Genomic DNA, 17,471 nt, shown 5'->3' with positions numbered 1-17,471 from the left:
AGGGTGGCTCTGTACCCCATTAGGGTGGCTCTGTGCTCCATCAGGGTGGCTCTGTGCCCCATCAGAGTGGGTCTGTGCCATGGCTCTGCTCCCTGGAACACCTGAGCATGGTCAGAGCCAGCTCCTGGCCCCATGGCTGGGCTGAGCCTCTGCTCTGAGCAGCAGGGAAAGCCTTGTGCTGTAGGAACCACTGAGTAAACCTTGCTGACCTCTGCAAAATGTTGTTTTCCTCAAGAAAAACCTACATATGGATTAGATGAACCCCTGCTCCTTGGACAGCTGGTTGTTTTGTTTAATTTGAATTAACGCAGCTACTTCAGTGCTTAAAATGAGGCACAGGCATAAAAAGCCTTCACCTAGGGATTGCACAGCTTTTTATTTTTCCCTCCAGTTGTCATCCATGGCACTGACACAGAGATTTTAAACAAGTCTTGCAGGTCTCCTCATATTTTCCAGGAGAGATATCATCCCCTGTGGGGTCAGTATGAGTTCTTGGCATTTCCTGTCACAAACCCCATTAGCAGTGAGCCCCACGAGTCCCTGTGCTCACACCTCGAGGTGTTGTGCCTCCTGCCATGTCACACCCCTGATCCCACGCTGTGTGGCAAAGTGTTGTGTAAAGAGTCCTGAAACCTGCAAAAATGGAAAAAAAAATACTGTTGGGTTTGTTTTGCTTTGCATTTCAGGCTGGTGGCAATGTCTCCTTGGGCCAGGCTCCTCTCCAGCACCTCCAGGGTCAGCCTGCTGCTGCTGCTGGGCTCTGTGCTCCTCTCCTGCTCCAGCCTGGGACAGAGAGTGTCTGTAAGTTTTGGCTGCTCCACTTGACTTCAGACTGATAAAACACAGATGATTTTTGCCTTTAAGGAAATGCCCATTATTCTTTAGGAAATGTCTTTCTCCTGCTTGAATTATGAAAACAAACCAGAAAGGGTTCTGCTGATTTCTGTGTAAATGAAGAATCGCTTGTGTGGTGCTGCCCGTTTTTGCTAGAAATGCTAATGAAAATGGGGTATTGCAAAGCAACTGTGGCCAGGCAGTGACAGCAGCACTTAAATGAACCAAGTCACATCCTTTTATCCTTACTGAGCGTTTAAACCCCACACTTTTCCTGAGCAGAGCTGGTAAACATCAGCTGTCTCCGTTATGTGTTTGAACAGATCCAGCACTGGGAGGCCTGGTGGTAAATTTACAATAGCCTGTATCACTAACTCCCTCTTGGATAATCACAGAGCTGTGGAAATCAGTTAAGTAATAACTGCTCCACTCACTCTTTTTTAGTCCTGTTGAGTCTTGGCTCAGAAAATGGTAACATTGATTTTCATCTGCAGAACCTGGGCTTTTATGGCTGTGATTGTTCCTGAGCTTTAACCATTTGTTACAATTTAAACAATTCCAAGCCCCTGATGCACTCAGCAAAAGCAGGAGTTAAGATCTGGTTCCTCGTGCATTTCTGAAATCGCAGTCGCTTTCCATAGCTGAAATAAAAACATTCTATGGGTTTGTCAGCCTTCTTTGTGTGTTACCACAATCATGGAATTGTGCAATTGTGTAGGTTGGGAGAGACCTTTGTGATCATTGAGTACAGCCTTTAACCCAGTGCTGCCAAGGCCACCACAGCCCACGTCCCCAAGTGCCACATCCACACTGTTGTTGCTACTCTGCGTGTTTTGCTCAGGTTGACATTTCTGTTGCTCAGAAAGACTCTTCTAGGCTGGAAACAGATATTTATATGCAGAGCATCCAAACTCTGACAGAAAATGTGCATGCATTTTTTCCCAAAGAGTGGAAGAACTGAAGGCAGAATGTGTCCCAGAATTTCCCAGTTAACCTCTGAATTTACTTACATTTTTCCCAGTGAAAACATCCTAAGGATTAAGAACCAAACACTTCATGAAGTGAACTGTAACTCCATCTTAATTGCCAACAATTAGGACTAATCGTTCCTTGTAGGGTGGTTAACTCAAATTCCTCAGTGGTGACTGAATTGGTGATCTCAGAAGCTGAAAATATTCCCTTCAGCAGGCACTGAGCTGTGGGGATGATGAGCCTGGACCAGTTCATCTGTTCCTACTGGAACCAGAACAGCCCAGACCCAGAATCAGTGCCAGGTGTGAGAGTACAGGTCATTTCTGTGCACTCTCCAGAGTTTTTTGTGACTCCCACCAGCTCCCTAGGGAGGCTTTCCATTGAACACCAAGGTTTCCCTCACAGCAAGGATTTTTTTCCCTGCTGTTCTTCCCTTGGTGTAACATCGAGCCGCTCGTGCTGGCTGCTCTCCCACACCTCTGCCAGCCTCGTGCTGCGCTTGCCATGGAGGTGGTGATTTAATCCCTGCCTCATTGTTTTAAAAGCCTTGGAGAACACTGGAAGAGGGTGGAGAAGAGGATCCTCACATTTGTATCATGTGGGCAGCTCAGTGTGTTTTTTCCCGTGTCCTATTTTGGAAACAGCTGAACTATTTTAGCTGAAATCTTCTCCAAGCCTGAAATAAGTGCATTTAAGAAAAAGAAAAAATAAAAACAACCCAACAAAACCGAAAAAAACCCACCAAACCCCAAACCAACCAACAAGCCTTGAGGCATTCCACTTGTGTGGAAAATTTCAGCTGAAAAAGTTAAAAGTTTGACATATTTTTAGGCAAGGGAAAATGGGGTCTTACAATGTTATATAGCCCTAATAATAGCCAGGGCTCCTGCCTCTGACAGGAGGAAATACAGGTAAGGCTCTGTGAGAGCTGGTTTGAAACCTGCAACCTGCTCTGGAATAGGAAATAAGCTGCGTTGCTTTGTTCAGCACAAATGTCATGCTAGTTATGCATGTTTAACCTTTAATATACTTTAAATCTAAATTTAACCATGTGGAAAGAATCTCAGATGTCAAAAAAAAAAAAATCTGCTGGTGAGGGAAAAAATTTTGTATTCTCAGCCAGCACTAAATTACCCAGATCCAATTGCTAATGAGCTGAATCTCTTCTCTCCAAAAGGAGTTTGCCCTTACAAAAATAGAAGAGAGCGACATAAAAGATGACAGTGGGAAGGAGCTGGGGACAGAGGCTGACGCTGATCCTGAAGACCTGGAAGTGTTTTACCCCACGGATCAGTAGCAAACCCTGCGTCCAGGTAACTGCTAATTATAGCATGCCTCTGGAACCCACCTGCCAGCACTGACAGGAGCCTTGCAGACGCTCCAAGAGCTGTTTGTGCCCATGACAATGTGTGCTTTTGCTGGTGCTCACACAGAGAGGAGGACTCGTGACCCAGTGCAGGGACTGGAGGTGGTGAGCAAAGCGTCCAAGGAGGGGAGAGGTTGCTCCAGGGCTTTCAGGTCACTGGAGCAGGAGGAGTGGGCTGCCAGCCCCCTGTGGGTGGGGGGCTGTCTCTGTCACTGGCTCCACAGCCCTTTCTCTCTTCATTTGTCAAGGGCCAGGTTTTATAACGTTTGTTGGCACGTGGATTCCCAGGTCTGCTGTGCTCTGGTGTGACGCTGCTCAGTGGCAAGCTGATTAGGAGCTGTCACTGGAGCACTGCACAGCTTTTTAACAATGGCTTTTCTGTTCCTCGCCTGTTTGAAAGCTAGCTTTTATTTCCATCTGTGCAACCACAAAAAATCTCTTCCCTTTCTTTGGGTTGGTGTCTTTCATTAGACATGCCTGGGACTCTGTGGTGAGAGGAGCCCAGCAGAGCAGCTTGGCCTCTGTGTGCTGAGAAGGCTCTGGAGGGGCCAAACCCATTCAAACACACACAGATGCACATGTGCATACATATTTCAACAATTAGCCTGTCTCTGGGATCCTGAACAAGCTGTTTAATCCACTTGTGCTTTGGTGTCCTCATGTATATGCAGGTGTAATACCTTCCCACCTCACAAGGGTGAACTAAGTAGTAATTAATTTTTATAATGTGCTCTGAATTTAAGAGCTTTATCCTGTGCTCAGTATTATCATTGAAAGAATAAGTATGGGTTCCGTTTGTCTTGAAATTTCTGCCAGATATAGCAGAATGACTTTTCCAAATGTAAATCTTTGTATAACATAAATGGCTAAAAAAGCCCCTGCGTTCCACAGAGCTGCAGTATATACTTATATTCCATTTCTGTACCATTATGTATGGAAGGCGTGTGGTGTCCCTGCTCATTATTCAGCCTGGCAGATCCCCACCAGCTTTGCTGGAGCAGAACATGTATGTACAATCATTAGAAACCTCATTGCAGGGTTTGTTCACGAGCACCTTCTCCACTGCTCGGGTGCCTTATTCCGCTTCATTTTTGTAGTTATTCCATGTTGGGCACATGCAGTGAAGGGCTTGTAGAAGTGGGGAGCTTGTCAGTATTCACAGAGGAGAGTAATTTTGGTTACTCTTGTAAAGACTTAAATGGTGTCCTGCCTCATGTTCTGACTGCTACAGACCCCAGCACTGGGAACGTGGCACAAAGAGGAGCCGGCCTTGGTCTCCTGCTGCCAGCCTGGGTTTCTGTCTCCTGGGGTTCTTCTGCAGTGAAATCCCTGTGAGGACTGGCACTGACACCTTCAGCACGTGTTAGCCAAGGCTGGGGCCCTCCTGCCAGCATGAGCCCATCCCTGTAGCCTCTGGCCACATTTTCCCAGTGTGAGCACAGCTCTGGCTGGCAGGGAGCTGACTGGCACAGCTGCTGCTGTGGCTGCACAGGGATTCACCTTTTGGTGCTGCAGCAGAGCCACGCAACTCGGCAGAGTGTCCATCCCACTGGTTCTGCATCTTGCCATGTTTTCCATGTGGCTGCACTCACTGGCAGCTGAGCAGAGCCTGGCTGGGCTCAGGGTTTGCCTGCTGCTGCCCATGTCTCCAGGACACCCCCACTCCCTCTCCCGTTGTATGCCTGTGGCAAACTAGGCCAGTCTCTCTGGGGGAAGCAAATTCAAGTGTTTGAATTTAGAATTTGGATCTACAGTTCTGAGCACTGGGAGGGAGCTTGGAGCTGCGTTTCCCCTATCTCACTCCTCTTTCAACTTGTTCCTGTTCTGAGCTCACGCAGGATTTTGTGCTTCTCTACAATGGTGCAGCAGCTCATCTTTTATAGATGTGTTCCCAGTTTTCCTCTGCTGAGTTTCCAGTTCCCTGTTGCTAATTGCATCAATCCACATTTCCACCGGGACTGCAGCAGTGTCATCAACCTGTAACCTGTCAAATCCCTCCCCAAATTCGATTGTTGTTGTGTCTGTAATGCTTTGGGCGGTGGTTCCTCGCTGTCTACAGTGTGAGCTGGATTTTGATCAAGTGCTTCCTTGCGCTATGAGCACACTTCAAGCTGCTGGAGGTGGCTGGATGCAAACACAGAGAGACAGTTGCCCTAAGAGCTGTGCTGCCTGTAGTCTGGAAGCAAGATCAGTTGTCTCTTCTGCCAGGCAGCCGGAGCTGACAGCTCTGGAAAGGTTGGTGAAACTTCCCAAAGCCCTTTAACACTTGGTTAGGCATTGCTTCTTTCTCACTTGGCACTAAATAATGCACCAGGTGCAGGCTCAAACTGAAGGGAGATGTGTGCCCCAGAGAGGCTTCCAGCACCTCTGCTCTTAGACTTTTGGGCATCATCTGTGGGGCTTTTCCTTCTGTCCATGGTTGGAGTCCACAGGAACCTGGAGGTTTTTTGGGGTTTAGTGAGTGGGATTGCTGTTTCCTCTGAATGAAGGTTCACACCCCTGCTCTGACTCCTCATGGTCAGGTAACAGAGTTTGTTTGAAGTTGTGCTTCCTCTGCAGTCTTTTTTCTTTCAGAATATACTTTCTCCATGTGACAGTACCCTTGGGAGCTGGAACATATTTTACTTTTGTTATTTGGGCACCAAATTTCCCAAAATTTTGTTCAGCATTCCTAATGATGATTGGAATTTGGATTTCTCTGGCCATCTAGTTGTATCACTGAGCAGCAGATTTTCCACCCAGCAGTGGTGGGAAATTTTCCACGCAGCAGTGGCGCCTCTGGGGAGAGTTTGCTGTGAAGATTCAGAGCAAGGATATTAGAGGCAGGGGTTTAATTGGGAAAGGAAAAGGGCATTAATCGCCCCCCAGCAGTGATAAGTGGAGAGCTGGGGCTGCACAAGGCTCTGCTCTGCCCATCCCCGTGGCAGCAGTCCTTTGCTGCTCCCTAATGTGGCAGAAACCCTCTGGCAGCTTTTCCAGCTGACAGTTGGGAGTTAATGAGTCCAGTTTCCAATCCAGATGGACAAGTGAGAACCTCCACTGCTCAAATATCAAAATATTTACAGATTGCTCTGCAGAGAGGTGGCAGTGGGGCACAGAGGCTGCCTTTGCTGCAGAGCAGCTCCCTGCAGACTGGAGGGATGGGAGCAGAGCCTGGCACTGTGACTGGCATGGTGCAGCGTGGATCTCTCTGGGCTTTGGATGGATGTCTCAGGGCAGAGCAGGGAGCTCAGCTGGCCTGCACCTTCAGCTGTGGTTAAAGCTCTGCCTTGCAGAGCTGAACCTGCAGTGACTCCCCACTGTTTGTGCTGCCCAGAGTAATTTTCTGCAGTGCCCAATGATTTCCCAGTTAAAAACCAAGGAGCCACAGCTGCTGCTGCTGGTCAGGCTGCCAGAGTGAAGCTGATGTGAGCATGCTGTTGGTGCTGCTTCTGCAAAGATGAAACCATCTCATGTTCAGCAGGGAGCCAGTGATACATTGCTTGGCATTTAAATATCCATGGCTGCAGCTCCCAAGGATCCTCAGGCTGCCTTTGCTGCTCCTGCTTGTCACAGGTCTTCTCCCGTCTCATTTGCTGCTCAAACAAGGTTTTACACCTGTGGGAGCCCAGTTCTGCAGGCAGCCACGGCAGGGAGGCGTTTTCAGGGCTGCTTTGAAGGGCTTGTTGTGCAAGGACAGGGCTGAGGATGGGCAGTACCTCGGCCCAGTTTCACTGCCAGTCTGTCCTCCAGGGGATTCCAGTGGCCAAATGAGGCAGCACTGATTTGGCTGACAGGAGGTTCCTGAGGCAGGGGAGGCAGGAGGCAGCATGATCTGTGCCAGGCCTGTGCCACAGCCCGTGGGGGTGACCTGGCTGCTGCTGAGGGTCCCCTCACATCTTGTCTGCTCCTGCTGCTCGCTGGGATGTCCTAAGCTGCAACAACTCTTGCTAATTGCTCTGCTGAATTCATCACTGTCCAAACCATTGGCTTCTCACTGACCCAGACCTAACTGAGACAGTGGTGGGCAGGTCTCTGAAATATTTATGGCAGCACAGTCAAGAGAGGGCTGTGAAATACAGAGTGAAACCACCAGGGTATGCTCGTTTTTGCAAAGTTTGACATGTCTAATCCAGGAAATAGAAGCCTCATCAGATCAGCACGGTTTTGCATACAGAGGGAAGGCAAATGGAATTTTAAAAACCTCATCTATACTAGATGAAATGCTTCTTCTCCACGTTTCTTTATAAAACGACTTGTTAGTGATGTGCAGATGGGAGGAATCTCGACTCTGGAGTTGTTATAATCTTGTCTGGCCAGCAACAGGAGAGCTGGAGGATGATTCCAGCAGGTAGGAAAGGCCAGGCTGACTTGAGAGCAAATGTTCAGTGCTTGGAAGCTGAGTTATGGTCCCTGGTAGTTCTCCCTCTACTTGTTTTCAATCTGATTTCTAGCATAGGAGGCTTTCCATCTCCTTAATTTATCTCCTGCCTGTCCTTTTTATTGCCAGCTGCCTTCATGGGCTCCTCTCTCAGCTTCCTACCCTTGTGAGCTTCCCTTTGCCCCTCATCCTCACATCACAGGCAGCACAGTGTCCACACTTGTGCCTAATTCCAAGTCCTTGGCAGAAGTGCCAGGGCTGAAGCTCCAGGTGCTGCTCCTGCCCGGCGTGTGGGGCAGTGCCAGGCAGATGGGGCTCACCAAGCACACCCTCCATGCCCTGGTCCTGGTCTGGGTAAGAGGGATGGTGATGTTTCCCTCCAGCTGTTGGTGAGAGGACAGGACTGGGGCTCAGGAGATGCTGGGACAGTGAGCAGACAGGGGTTCCCAGCCCCCTGCTCCAGCAGGAGGATGTGTTTGAAGGATGCCAGCTCTGGGCAGGGAATCACAGCACAAATGTCCTGCCCTGCGGCTTGGTTTCAGCATTTCTGTACAGAATTGGGACCCCCAATTCCATTAATTGGGAGCCAGCTTTTGCCCCCCAAATGCAGGTAAAACTTCTGTCATTTGCAGAAGTGGCAGTGTCCTGGCAGCACTGGTGTGGTGAGGAAAAGCCCTACAATGCTTGCTCAGGTTTAGGAGCAGAGTGGGCTTGGGGTGGGTTTTTGGTGTGTCAGGTCAGTCCTGTCCCTTGCTGGCCATGATGTTCTGGTTTCAAACTGGTTACAAAAGACTTTGGCAGGGATGCTCCTTCTGCCAAAAACTAACTGTGCTTCTGAGCAGCCAGAATAAAATCTGAGCTTCTGTAACACAGAGCCATGGGCTAGGCTGTGGGCACTGCCAAAACAAGGGTGCAGGGCTGTGTTTCCATGAGCCAAGCCATGACTCCTGCTAGTGGTTTGTGGAATTCTGAGCCCTGCAGGGTATTCCAGGTGGTCAGGAGTGGCCATAAACCAGGGGATGAGGTGCTGAGAGTCAAGCAGTGGTTTTAGTGCAACAGGAGGAGGTTAAGCTGCAGCTTTCAGAATAATTTCAAACTTCACTTTAATGATGCTCAGGCTGCTGGTGGTGTAATAGCAGCAGACATCAGCAGTGGGAGCCATTCCCATGGTTAAATGTACATTGTTTGGTGGGGGAAAAGTGCTTTGAAGGAAGAGAGACTGTTTCCCAGGGAAGACATCTCTCATTCCTTGCTTTTATCTCCTCCCTGCCAAGCTGGGTATGCCGTGAGCCTGTGAGCTGCTGAGAGGTGCTCAAATGTGTGCTGGGTGATGAGGAATACCTTGCTCTGGTTTTTATGTGCAAGTAGGCTGGATTTGCTGCAATAGCTCCAATAACCTTCGAGTGGCTGTTTAGAAGGATGAACCTCATTAAAGAAGAGGTATTTAATAACAGACCTATTTTTATCTCTCTCTTTATCTAACAGTCTGCACAATTATTTCAAGCTTGTAACAGTGCTTTGGAAAAAAAATGTTTTCCCTCCTCTGAAATGTTTTGGCAGTGCCTCCAGCCTTGGTTATCTTGAATTTCCAGTCTGGCTAGCATCTCTCCTCTTTCCAAAGCCAGCAAGCCACAGCAGGCCCAAAGCTCCAACATTTTCCTTGGGAAATGGGAAATTCCTGGGGGAATATGCTTTCAAAACATGGGACTTGGGTCCCAGGGTTACTGAAACAGTTATGAAGGTTTGATCAAACATAATCACAGCAACTGCCTCAGGCTTCAAATGTGTGATCTTGTGTGGGACAGGCACTGCAGGCACTGCAGTGTTTGGTTTTTGCTGCAGGATGTGACTGACCACACGCTCTGGGAGAGGCTGGCAGCTCTGGGGTCAGGCATTCCTGCAGAGATTTTTTTGTCCTAAATTTGTCAACTTTATTCTGTAATGTCATAAATTCGGCCCTGTTCTATAGATATCTTGCAGACATTGTGTGTTCAGCCCACTCTCCTGTGTTTGCTGTCATTTGCTGGTGGTGAAGGAGGCAGCCCCAGCCCTGAGGGGTTGCACCATCTTTCCACCTCCTTCCACATCTGTCCCTTTGGCATTGCTGTCTCTGTACCCAGACCCTGCCCTGACTGAAGGTTTGCTGGAGCACAGGTGTCTGAGCCTGTGGCCAGGATGACCATTTCTGAGCCCTTTTCCCAGGATACTTGTGGCCATATGCTCCAGGAGATGCTGGATTTGGGCCTTGGGATGTGTGTGGCAGTTGTTACAAAAGAACTTGGCTCTAGGGGCTAATCCCTGGTTTTTCCTTGCTGTTCAGTCTGCATCATACACATCCCTTAACTATAGTTTTGCAGCATTATCTTTTTCCATAATTAGGGAGTGTTTTCCATGGTCTTGCTCAGGCCCTTCCTCCCTGCAGTTTCCCCCATGGGTTAAGGCCTGACTTACTGAAACTTCCACAGAGCTGATTCTGGGTGGGCAGGGACAAGGCCAGAGGGTTTTCAGCAGTCAGCACAGTCAGATGGCTCCTGTGAGGAATATTTCACTTGCTCCTTCACAGCTCTTGCCTGCAAATTGTCCTCTTGCTCAGATGGGGCTCCAGTTTCTTTTTTTTTTCTCCTTTTTCTTTCCTAAGTTATTCAGTTTTCCACACATTTATTTATAGGGTCACACATGCAACAGGTCTGCTTTTTCCACAGATCCTTCCAGAGCCGTGTGCTGTGCCTGCTCCATTCTGGTGCAAAAGCACCTTCTCCTCTGAGGAAAACTCAGAATATCCATCCAGCTGTCTTGACTGAGCGAGGCATTTTCTCTGAACCCTGCCCTCTGTTCATTTCAGAATCTGCAGGGAATTTGGGACATAAATTAAAAAGGTATTTGATGCTCCTTGAGGTCTAGAAGCTAGTTTTGCATTTGTTTTTACTTGAACGCACACTGAGATAAATGGCTCTGCTTTACTGAAGCTGCTTCCTTTGGCATCCTGAGGAAGCTTCCTAGCTAAAAAATAAATATGGCTCTGTTTTTCCAGCCCTGCTTTACCAGCAAAAGCTGGGGAAGGAAATGTAATCTCCTTGGGTCTGTCCTGATGTTTTGTACAGCTAATTCCCATTTATTGAAAGAACTCTTCCATGCCAGATTAACGTTTAATTTTTTATTATGTGTTTACATTTTGGAAGGAGTAAGGGTGGTGGTGTTGGAAATTCTAATGAGGGACAACATTTCTGATTGAAAAGACTCAGGCTCCTCTCTCCTGATTTTTCTGCCTGATCCTTCAGACTGCAGGAAGTTTTGCTTGGGTCATTCACTTGCAACAGGATGTTATGTGAATACAGAATTGATGTGTGCAGCCTGTCACTTGGAATTGCTGCTGTTCCGCTGCTGGAGAGCTCCAGGGGTTGCAGAGTCCTTGCAAGCAGCAATAACAGGAATGTACCAGTGATCCTGCAAAGCCAGAGGAGGAGCAGGGAGCTGCAAGTCTCCCCCATCACTGCGGGGTGTGAATAAATAGATCTAATCAACAACTTACATGTTAGCCCTGGACCAGGGTTTATTTTCAGGATGTGTCAGTCAGCCCAAGCAAAACCTCTGCATCTCAGGCTGGTGGTGTTTCTAAAAGCACCTCTAAGTGATCACTGAGGCTGGATTTTGAGCTGCATTTACATTTTGATAGAATCTGCTGCTTTCCTTATCTGAAACAAAGCCTACCTGATCTTCATTAATTACACTATCATTTCACCTAACCAGGGTGCTACTAATTACAGTTATCTGTCTGTTCTTCACCAGATAATACACAAAAAAATTGTTATCCCTGGCTGTATCTGGATTAGCTGGAGCTGTAAGGGGGGTGCACATGGTGATGGGTTTTACAGGTGGAGTGCAGGTATTTATAGACTGTCTGAGGAAATGCTGGATGAGTGGCTGCTGCCCCACTGGCTGTGCTGCCATCCCAGCAGCAAAACATACAGAAAACACTGCTTAAACACAGAAAAATGGTTACTGCAGGGTGGCTGGAGCAGGCCATCTCCACAAGAGAGGTGATGGAGTCCTGGGACATCCCAGACCCACCTGAGCACAGCCCTAGGGCTGGAGGGGACACTGCTGGAGCAGGGGTTGATCCCAGAGGTGTTTCCAGGCTCAGCTATCTGGGACTGTCTGGCAGTGCCTTTTTTGAGACAGAAAATCTCACGGGGGCTTCACAGAGGGCTGCAAGCCCTGGTGGTGGTGCTGACTGCTGCCCCACTAACATAGCTGCAGTCTGAGCAGGGCAAGCACAGAAAGGGCTCCTCTGAAAAGAGGCAGCAGGAAATGTCTGAGCTGCTGGGGAGCTGCGGTCCAGAGGGCTGGAGCCGGGAGCCAGAGGCTGCAGGGAAGGGGGCCCATGAGGGCAAAGCCTTTGCTGGAAGAGAAGCCAAGGGGCTTTCACTTGACTCCTGTTTCATCATCCTTCCACACACTGATCTCTTCAGATGCTCTCTAAACCTCTCTAAACCTTTGGTTTGCTTTCTGAAGGGGAAAGGACTTGTCCTGGAGGAGGAGCAGAGCCAGGCTGCTGAGGAGAGCTGGTGGCTGTCAGCTGGAAAGAGGGGAGGGACATGGAGGCCAGAGGGGGGGACACTGGGTGAGGAGATGTTCACACTCAGCTCCATCCACTGCGAGTGCCAAACACACCTGCACTCCTGTTTGTACGGCTTGCTGTACTTGATAAACTGATATATGTGAGTTTGGGCATTTTTGTTACCTTTTTGTATTCTGAAGAGAACTAAAGATGGTTCACATGATTTTTTTTGTGCCTTCTGCAGTGCAGGTGATACAGGCAGGGATGGAACAGCAGCATCTTTATACTTGTCAAGTGTTCATCCACACCTACGGTACTGCCTGAAGCTCAAAGTGATTTTCTTGCAGGCTTAGAACACTACACCAGCAGAGAGAACAAGAAACTCAGTGGAGATTATGCTCCAGAAAAACGGTATGCGTGGCCCAAAAGCTAAATATGGAACCATGGAAGTGCACACTGCAGTGGTAGGGGAGGTGGGAATGCTGAATGGGGAGGTTTCCTGCCCTTCTGGCACCAGGAACCAGGGGTCCTCTGGTTTTCTATGGTTCTCCTTGAGGATCTCTGGTTCTCCATGGTTTTCCACGAGGATCTCTGGCTCTCCATGGTCTTCCATGAGGATCTCTGGTTCTCCATAAGGATCCCTGGTTCCCCATGGTTCCCCCCAGGGCTGTGCTGGTGCCTTGCCCAGAGCTTGCTGTGTCAGCAGGCAGCAGTTTCAGGTAGGGCTGCTCTGCTGGCAGGGCCTTGGTGTTCCCAGCAGGGCAGGGCAGGGATGCTCCTGTCCCAGCAGGACACTGGGCATGCAGGTACCACCCAACAGCAGCTGCTCCTCCTCTGCATCACTTCCAGGGACAGAACTCCTGTCCCGCTGCGTGGCAGGGAGCCCTGCAGAGCCAGCACGGAGGGGACAGGCTGGGCAGCAGCTGGGCAGCACTGGTTTAATCCTTTTTGCCTGTTCCTGCCATGGAAGCTGTGTACTGGGTGAGATGTGTGTGTTTGGGGAGGGCTGGCCCAGCCATTAGCCTGTCAGGGTTTGCAGCACTGGCAGCTGGGGAGAAAACTGTTATTAAGTGTAACGTGGCACCTTGGAGACGGAAGCATGGGGAGACAATAAATACAGCCTTACAAAATGCCATTTTATGGTGTCACTCCTCAGAATTTATTAAGACTTGGTTGCAGCCATGCCTGCAGCCTCCTGTGCTGGAATCCATAAATTGTGTTCATTATCTCCAGCACTTGCTCTGACCTGCTGTGTTTTACAAGGGGGGAGACACTGGAGGCGTGGGGACACCCCAGCTGCTTTCTGCAGCCATTCCCCTCGTGCCAATCCAGCTTTTCTGGGATTGCTGGGACACCCCAGGCAGTGCTTGGCTGCGTGGATGGACCCCAGGTGTGATGTGATGGTTGAAGAGAACACTGAGGGACTGAGGAGCTGCCAAAATCACCACAGCTCCACGGGGAGCAGGGAAGGAGCTGGGCGAGGAGGGAGCCATGGGCATGTTGGAGCACACTGGCACATTTGTCACTCCACTGTGGGACCACCCCAGCAGTCTTGGATGTGCTGAGGATGCTGGAGGTGGAAAAGGGTTCACAGGAGCTCCCTGAACTGCACACAGGGAGATGCTACACCCCTGCTTGGTGTCCTCTTGCACCAGTGTTCTCAAATGAAAACACAAATGAAATTGTGCTCCTTTCGCCCACTTTTTGTCATGACAAATCTCAGCAGCAGCATGTTTGTGTACCTTCATCCTTATCCTCAGCATTTTAGGTGCAGGATGGAGGAAAACAAGTTCAAGCCCAACCTCCTGATAATTTATTATGTTCCTTATGCTTAAAGGCAAAATTTAAGTTGCCAAATGCAGATGTTTGCATGCTCATTTTTTAGCTCTCAAAGTACTTTCTGTGTGCTTGATTGATGGACGTCCCTGTTACATTAATAGCTGTGCTTTGCAGAAAGCTGTTATTACCAGGACAATCTGGTGTGGGTTTCAGTTTTTCTTCTTGCATTTAAAATCCAATTTTAAATGTCTTTCTGAGGGAAAAAAAAAAAGTTTCAATTCAGGCATTTTGCTTTGCTTTCTCAGGCTTCTTCTCAACTGTCTTTACAGTGGTGCTTTTAAAATCAATATTACAATTGTTCTTCATATTTTACTGAGTGGTTGAGGGTTTCTGCATCTTGTTATTGATTTCTGATTGTACTGCAGGACATGTAGGTGCACACAGGTTGTTCTGTGGTGGATAACTTCATATGTGTCTTCCTAATCATCACTGAGTTGCCTTCTGCATGTTCCCTGTTGCTGGATGCGGCTGCTGAGCGTGGAAGGCACCAGGAGAGCTCTGAGTGCAATCCTGAGACACCAATCTTGTGACTTCTCATTTAAATCAGTTTGGTTTTCAATCAGACACAGGGGTCACATGAGGCTTGTGGGGTCTCCTCTTTTGTGTAATCTTTGCAGAGTTCTTCTGCCCTGGCTTTTCAGGCAGCTTCGTGTTATGTGTTGTAGGAGCAAAACAAGTCATTGTCCTGGCTTTGTGTGGGGTGGTCATAATGCACCTTTAGCTTCCAGCACTGACCTTGGCCCTTGGGGCAGCTCTGCAGGCAGATCTCAGCATTTCAGAGGTGCAGAGTCATTGGATCCCAGAATGGTTTGGGTTGGAAGGGAGCCTTGAACTCATCCAATTCCAATCCCCTGCCATGGCAGGGACACCTTCCACCATCCCAGGCTGCTCCAAGCCCCAGTGTCCAGCCTGGCCCTGGGCACTGCCAGGGATCCAGGGGCAGCCCCAGCTGCTCTGGGCACCCTGTGCCAGGGCCTGCCAACCCTCCCAGGGAACAATTCCTGATTCCCAATATGCCATCCATCCCTGCCCTCTGGCAGTGGAAGCCATTCCCTGTGTCCTGGCACTCCAGGCCCCTGTAAAGGTTCAAGTCTCAATGAAGCAATGCAGAAGCCCAGTGTGCATTGGTAACTGCTGTAAAGCTGGATTTGCAGACTGAGGCTCTTGGAGCACATCAGCACTGATGGCACAATCTGTGTGAGAGCTTGTTGGCACCAGAGGAACCTGTGAGGAGTGACAGGACTGTGGCCAGCACGGGTGCTCCAAAATGCGTCCATGGCTCCAGGTGGGTGTACAGGGGAAGAGCTCTGTGTGTGTGTGGGCACAGTCCTTCCCAGCTCTGCATGCCCTGGCACAGGCTCCACATCTGCCAGGGGCTGTGACTGTGCCAACAGGCACTCTGGAGAGGGCTGGCTGTGCACAAACGTCTGCTGGCTGGACTGGGCTGTTTGCTCCTCAGGCTTATCCTGGACAGGCTCCTGCACCTTCAGACCTGGAGGCTACACCTGGCTCCTGAGGAATTGGTTGTTGCAGTTTGTCTGTCCGTGCTGGGGACCAGGACAGGCACTGGCACAGGAGCTGGTTCTGTGTCCCCAGGATAGCAGGGCTCAGTGGTGGCAGCACTGGCAGGGACACGGCAGCCCAGCCCTGCCTGGCCCTGCCGAGCCAGGGAGGGGACAGGGCTGGCACCCATAACAATGGGCAGGCTCTGACACTGCCGCTGGAACTCACTTAGCAATTCTGTTGATGTTCTGGAAATGAAAATATAATTCAGGCCACCTTCTCCTCCAAGCTGACCCTGAGAATCTGGGAGAAGAGCTACTGAATAATTAGGGGCTTTTTTTTTCTCCCTTTCTGCTGGAGTTACTGCTCAGTGTTGAACTGTCCTCTACAGTGTCATCACTTCCCTTGAACTTACTGCTCCAAGTGTACTTAGCATTAATATAATTATGTAAATTGCAGTCTCATTAATCACTGGGGGCTGCAGCACATCCTTGTTGTGCTGTTTCGTGGGTGGCTTGGCTGGTGGGAACCCCTGGCCAGGGATGGGGGCTGTGGCTGGAGCACTCCCCCTCTGCTCCTGAGCCTGGTTTAGCTGAGCTTTGTGTGTCTCACCCTGCAGGATCTGGAGTGTTTGCCAGCACTGCCATGACTGCAGCCTTGCTGCCGCAGAGGAGAAAAGGGAAAGGTGGGTTTGTCCCAAGGGAGTTTGGCTGGACCACATCCCTGCTGCTGTCCCTGTGATTTGGGTCTGTGGGGTCCCAAAATGCAGAGCCCAGCCTCGTGGCTTGGCAGTGAACACCCAGAGCCCGTGCTCTGTGCAGGGTCTGCTGCAGGCCTGTTTGATGATGCTGTTGCCTCTGTCACTGTGGCAGAGCTCTCAGCCTTCCTGGCAATGTAAATTCTCCTGGCTGCATACTAAAATTACACTGAGTTATTGATTTGTCTTTGAGAGGATTTCCTTCCCGAGGGACATTTCTGGCTGATGTAGTGATTTAGTTCTTCTGCAAGGGCAGAATCCATGGCAGAGCAGAGCCACCCTCCTGCCCTCGAGCCTGCAGCTCAGGGTCGCGCTCCCTCAGGCTTCCTCTGCAAGCTGATTTCTGTTCCAAGGCTGGGACAAGGTTGCATGGCTGTTATTTCCGTGTAACAACTGCAAATAAAAGGGCATTTTCAACTTTCCACTGCAGAAGCTGCAAGTCTGGGACAAGACTTTGTGCCGTGGCACCAGCATTATCTTGGGCATGTCTCAAACCCAGCTCCAAGGCTGGCACGTGGGACATGTGGAGCCATGCCAGCCTTAATATACTCGGACTCCTGGGAATGTTTTAGTTCCTCAGAGTGGGGTATGATGGGAGCAGGAGCTTGCAACACTTCTCCTGAAGCTTCAGGGTACAGCCTCTCTTTTCTTTGCTTTCTATTGACTCACAATGGAGCATCTCTAAAAACCAGGCCAGGTGAGTTCCTGCTGCTGGTCCTGAGGAAGCCAAGACAGTTCTTTTCTTCTATCCCCAGTTTTCTCCCCTTGGCCCTGAAAGCCCCCCTACCAACTATGGCGCAGCTGGTGAGCACCATCAGTAGAAGGACCTGACCCTTCAGGACATGGCCCAATGTTTCAGATACTCTGTGGTTGGAAAATGCCCAGCTCTGTGTCCTTGGGTGCCCATTTGAAGCATGTCCCTGTGGGTTCCTGTATCTAACTCCACTTTCTAGTGGATTTGGCACCAATCTCAGCTGCACACTGATAAAATGGGAGGCTGCTCGTGCATGTGGTGTTATAAAACAGCATCCACGAATTAGGCCCAGGGAGAACATCAATTTATTTTCCTGTGAACCAAGTGTGACACAGCTCCTTCCTTTCCCAGTGATCTATCTGTGAGATAAAACACATCTTTAGTGTCTATCTTAAATACTGCAGTGTTGACAAGTTCTCTTGACAGAAATTAGCCTAATGTCCCTTACGACTGCGTTAGCTATAGAAACAAGGCTTTAAATTGAAGCTTGGCAAAGCGATATTCCAGCGCCCTCTCCAAGGCATCTCC

General features: G+C 49.5%; 1 long non-coding RNA gene across 1 annotated transcript in view; it reads left to right on the top strand.

Moving 5' to 3' along the window:
- Nucleotides 1-714: 714 nt before the first annotated feature.
- LOC134420449 (uncharacterized) overlaps nt 715-17,471 on the top strand; it is a 28,554-nt gene continuing 11,797 nt past the window's right edge. Inside the window, exons 1-2 of the long non-coding RNA XR_010028355.1 lie at nt 715-801; nt 2,984-3,119. This is a non-coding gene — a long non-coding RNA (uncharacterized LOC134420449). The remainder of the gene's footprint in view (nt 802-2,983; nt 3,120-17,471) is intronic.

Source organism: Melospiza melodia, chromosome 7, assembly GCF_035770615.1.
Source record: "Melospiza melodia melodia isolate bMelMel2 chromosome 7, bMelMel2.pri, whole genome shotgun sequence".
Taxonomy (NCBI): Eukaryota; Metazoa; Chordata; class Aves; order Passeriformes; family Passerellidae; genus Melospiza; species Melospiza melodia.
This window is presented reverse-complemented; position numbering and strand designations above follow the sequence as displayed.